The following is a 6000-nucleotide window of genomic DNA, read 5'->3' as shown; positions in this document are numbered from 1 at the left end:
TCTAAGGTCAAAGAGCCATCTTGAGACCCACTGATACCTGTTGAACTCAGGGGAATATTAACTTATAAAATACATTATTTTGATTAAATATGCAGCGTGCACACGCATGAAGTGCATATATGGCAACGTGCAGCGTGATATTTTTCTGACTTTGACAATATATATATATATACATACATACATACATACTTGTGATGGTTCCCTGGGATGTATTGCTTCTCCACTCCTTTTTTTAGCAAGAACCAGGCGGCACTCCACGGGTTTTATAGACAACTGCTTTAAGTGTATTCAAATCATCAAAATAAACAGTGCAGGTATAGTTAGGAACACCAACGTTTCAACGCCATTAAGGCGTTTTTGTCAGGCACCTTGACAAAAATGCCTTAATGGTGTTGAAACGTTGGTGTTCCTAACTATGCCTGCACTGTTTATTTTGATGATTTGAATACACATAAAACAATTGTTTATAAAACCCATGGAGTGCCGCCTGGTTCTTTCTACAAAAAGGAGTGGAGAAGCAATCCATCCCAGGGAAACATCACAAGTATGTACCAGAGGAGGAAGGCACCCCGGTGGTTGTAACAAGGACAGTGAGTGCCCTAACAATATATGGCTATATCAGAATTAGCTTTATTGGCCAGGTGTACTCACATACACTAGGCTTTTTTTGCGGTACAATGCATCGCCAAGCAGCAACATGAAAGGGGAATACATAGAATAAGAAGGGGGGGAAAACATACATACGTGTAATGTTTGCAAAACATTACAAATATTACACATATGAGTTCATAGTGCACATTGCAACTGTACGATATACTCGACATAGCTGGTGGACAGCTAGTGGAAAGAAGCTTTTAATGGATCTGGTCGACTTTGCGGGAATGGACCTGTAGCGTCTGCCTGATGGAAGCGGTTCAAACAGTTTGTGACCTGAGTGCTACATATCTGCCACAATGTTCTCTGCTTGCATATTTATATATATTGTGATAGAAGCTCTGGTAAAGTAGTAAACAGTAGTTATGTTTGTCCTAGGCTTCGGGCCTATGTATTTTAAAACCCCAGGAAGATGTTTATGGTTGCTCTGCTGAGAGCTGTTGGGCTAAAAGCCAGATAAGGGTTCCTGGGGTCTGGTTGTGAGAGAAGGGAGGGCTCCATCCATGAGGCCCACTTTGGGTCTTTAGGCCATTATCATGAGAGCAGACTAGTTAGTACCTGCACCTCTAAGAGGCTGATAAAAAGCGGTGTCAGGGCTTGGCTCAGGGTCTCAGGGTTGGCTCAGGGTACACACACACACACGCTCGCGACAGAACGTACAGCAGCTAGACGGGCTGAACTGTCATTTTAGACACATGTCTGGTAGCCCCCAGGGTAATTTGATGGTGAGCTACTCCACTGTAGCATGCTGGTCGGTCCTCATGCCACTTCATAGCCAACGTTCACCTCTCACATCAATGGCATGTGGTGCTCCGCAATTTCCACGTGTATTATTCACAATAGTGCCATTTGTCCACTCACGATACACCTTCACCACAGCAGCATGCGAACAGTTCACAAACTGCGCTGTTTCAGACATACTGACACACTTGGTCCGAAAGCCGATAATCATCCCTTTTTGCAACTCGGATAAAGTGCCTTTTTTACCCATGACATCAGTGAGTGATATGTGTACAGATGGCCTATCGCACACCTTATATACCCACCAAGCCAGCACAAGACATGTGATGTACCTCATGGGCTACGCGCTGCCAACATCAAATGTTGAGGTGGTCATAATAATATGACTCGACCATGTATAATCACACTAATTACACTGTAGCCTACTCACTGGCTGCTATCCGGCATCAGTGCCCAGAGCACCTAGCAAATTAGAGTTTTAGCGTCTTCCTGTTCTCTGGTGATGATTCCCAGCTGACTCTGGGCAACCTGGAAAACCCAGAGTTCCTAACCACCATTGCTGTATATATTTTGGAGGGAACTGATCCCACAAGAATGTGGGCATTTCAGGTGAGAGACAACGCCTCTTACCCAATATATATATTGTAGTTGGTCCGGCACTCCAGTATACTTAAGGCAGCTGTACCTGGTACCCTCACTGAGGTAAGGTATTAACTTGATTATGTGCGGCACTCTGGGCTTGACAAATCATAATAACCACAGCTTGCTGTGAACGTTTCAATTTACTAAAAATTTGTCGTCAGATATATATATATATATATATATATATATATATATATAGTGTACATCATGGTCCGCACATCACTGTAATAATCTCATGCAGGGTGCCCGGTTCAAAACATTTCAATATGAGTACAACCACACCATGAGGCTCCAGCTGGGGCTATGTTGCAGAAGAAACCAGCACTCCTTGTATATTCAAACGTTTTTATGCCATTTCAAGCAACATGACAAACTTTTAGTGCAAAATCAGCAGCTTGGAAACAAGATTCCATGAATGATACAATTCTCACATATCCTGAGTCATACTGGGGATATAGATCCAACCCAGCAGGATCTCCCAACAGCCGTTTCGGCTACCGCCGTCTTCAGGGGAGTAGTTAACACCACTATGCCAAGCTTGTACTATTTATACCCACTAAATGATCAAAGTGTGCTCACCTGTCCCAATCGTTTAACCGAGCTCCGCCAGGTGTTGTTGGGAGGCGTGTGTACACAGTCACCCGGACGCCGGGACGCCCGCCTGTGACGTCATCCAACATCGCCTATCGCTCTCCACGAGCGGCTCCCGGCCTCCCGTCCGTTTCCATGGTAGCGTCGGCCACGCCTCCTTACGTCACGTGACCGTGACGTGTGTACAGCGTCCTCCGCCCTCCTGGCAAACAGCGGCTCGCCGATAGGCCTGCTCTCCCAAACGATCCGCCTGTTTAGTATGACGCACCTTAGCTGGCTTCCCTGTCTCCTGGCAACCCGGCCACATCACCTCCACTCACCTATAGCGGCAGAATCGGACAAACATCAGTGCACAAAACCACTACACCCTTAACTAAATATAATATCCCATCTATGCATGTATAGTGTGCCACAGAAATTGCTTCTCATCAATTTCAAAGACGAGCCAAAGGCCTTCTAAATCACCTATATGAGTGACCAACATTATATACAGAGCCCCCCTCTCTCTCTTACTCATTAATTGATCAATTAAATTATAACCTGGTTTAACCAGTGCGAACATATCACCGGGGATAACTGTATATCGGTCACACCATAGTAGTGATATCTTTAGCCCACACACCTACTTGGCACAAACTATATATGCATATACCATATACAAAAAACATATAAAAAACATATAAACAAGAACAGGAGCATCTGTGTAGAGAAGGCATCCTCTATAGGACTACAGTAAACTAAGAACAGCAGGCCTCATACCAAACTCTATAATTTCTATAAGAAACAAGAAAGGATTAGTTCCTCATTTAGCCCTCGTGGGGCCATAGCATTTAATAAATATATCCATCGACTTTCTTGCTTTAGCAACTGCTTATTCCGATCGCCACCTCTCCTGAGCGGTGGCACATGGTCCAAGGGCATGAATTTGAAGTCCCTTATTCTATGACCACAACTTGCAAAATGTCTGGCCACCGGTGGTGTGCTTGGTTCCACTATTTGTAGTGCTTTTTTAATTGACGAACGGTGCATAGATATTCTTTCTTTTAGCATACGAATCGTCTTGCCCACGTATAGTTTCTTACAAGGACATACAATGATGTAAGTCACGTACCGGGTGTCACAGGTCATTCTGTGTCTCAACACATATTTGTCACCCAGCGTAGGGTGCACAAATTCTTTGCCAGTCAGCATAAAAGTACAATTGGCACAGCCACCACATTTGAAAGCTCCCCTCTGTAGACTAAGCCAATTTGTATTCGACATCACTCCAGGACTAATATCAGATTGTGAGATCCGTTCCTTTAGATTCTTGCTCCTCTTATAGCTAAAGAGGGGTGTATTAGCGCAGAATCTACTTAATGATGGATCCGTCTGGACAATATGCCAATGCTTCAATATTGACTTTTAGACTAAACCCGACGTGATAGCGTAGGTACTCGTAAATACCAAACGTTCCGTTTCCGCACCTTTCATCTTTGGAACCAAAAGATCCTCACGTTTTAACCCAAGGCATTTGGTCATTGCTTTTTTCACTTCAGTTGGATCATAGCCCCGGTCAATAAACTTCTGCCCCATATTAGCTAGAGCCTCTGGCAATTTAGTGTGGAAAAAAAAACAAAAACAAAAAACAACAACGGCTGCGCTGTATATCAGGAGTTAATAAGTTAAAAACGAGAGCCAACGTGTAAATGAATAGAAGGAATATTTAATAACAGTGTTTCACAATTGAAACATAAAATAATAATAAGAAATATAATATTTAAATCAGTAAAAGCACACCTATATCTGTCTCAGGTGATAGAGGGCTAATTAGCCATATGTTAGATAATGAATGTATAAACGTCCATTTTCCACAAGGTGTAAATAGCTGAAATGCGGACGATTCAAAGATAGCAGTGCAGTTCCACGAAGTTAAAGCTCAGAGTCACCGGGTTGGTAGTAGTGGAATATGTTACCTCTCAGGTGGGCTGGTTTATTAGCCGAGCGTCCTCGGCTAAGAGTCCTGCAGTGCCCACTACACTCTGCCGCAGAGATGAAATGGAGAGGCCACCGGATGACTGCTGTTAACCGCGGCGGCGGAATAGACGGCAGCCGGCTGCAGCAAAGGATGGTCAGATGATTTTGTAACTAGACCAATTCGGGTTGCACAAAGTATTCACCTGGACCAGGTGTGCATGAAGGCGGGGTCCTGACGCGTTTCGTCACTCTCACGTGACTTTATCGAAAGTCTACCACCAACCCGGTGATTCTGAGCTTTAACTTCGTGGAACTGCACTGCTATCTTTGAATCGGTTAACAACAGCCATCCGGTGGCCTCTCCATTTCATCTCTGCGGCAGAGTGTAGTGGGCACTGCAGGACTCTTAGCCGAGGACGCTCGGCTAATAAACCAGCCCACCTGCTGAGAGGTAACATATTCCACTACCACCAACCTGGTGACTCAGAGCTTTAACTTCGTGGAACTGCACTGCTATATTTGAATCGTCCGCATTTCAGCTATTTACACCTTGTGGAAAATGGACGTTTATACATTCATTATCTAACATATGGCTAATTAGCCCTCTATCACCTGAGACAGATATAGGTATGCTTTTACTGATTTAAATATCATATTTCTTATTATTATTTTATGTTTTAATTGTGAAACACTGTTATTAAATATTCCTTCTATTCATTTACATGTTGGCTCTCGTTTTTAACTTATTAACTCCTGATATACAGCGCAGCCGTTGTTGTTTTTTTCCTGTTTGATTTACCACTCCACATAGTGTGTCGGCGAGCGCAGTATCCCATGAGTTTCTAATTCTTTATTATTATTTTATTGTGATTGAGGCGCTGTGCAGGTAGTTCTTTCGTTTTGTGGCAATTTAGTGTGGTCTGAGGTTATTCGCGTCACCCTTACTAGTTGAGAATAAGGAAGTCCTTTCTTTAAGGGTTGTGGGTGAAAGCTTGATGCAAGAAGAAGCGTATTTTTGTCTGTTGGTTTTCTAAAAATGCTAGTTGTGAAACATCCTTCCTCAATTCCTACCATCAAATCTAAAAATTCCATATTCATCCTACTGTATCGGTAGGTGAATCTAATGGATCCAGGCCTGCTGTTCAATCCTTCAACAAATTGCACCAATGTCTGTTCACCACCAGTCCACAGCATGAAAAGGTCGTCAATGAATCTGAGGTAGAACGGTATGAATTTAGCAAAATTCAAATCATTCATGATGTTATTCTGTTCAAAATCATACATAAATAAATTGGCGTATGATGGGGCCATGTTTGACCCCATCGCCGTCCCGTGGAGTTGTAGATAAAAAGAATTATTAAACAAAAAATAATTTTTATGTAAGATGATCTCGATAAGTAATAATAAAAACTCAAC

Source organism: Pseudophryne corroboree, chromosome 12 (genome assembly GCF_028390025.1).
Source record: "Pseudophryne corroboree isolate aPseCor3 chromosome 12, aPseCor3.hap2, whole genome shotgun sequence".
Taxonomy (NCBI): domain Eukaryota; kingdom Metazoa; phylum Chordata; class Amphibia; order Anura; family Myobatrachidae; genus Pseudophryne; species Pseudophryne corroboree.
The sequence above is the reverse complement of the archived record's forward strand: the minus strand, read 5'-3'. Positions refer to the sequence as shown.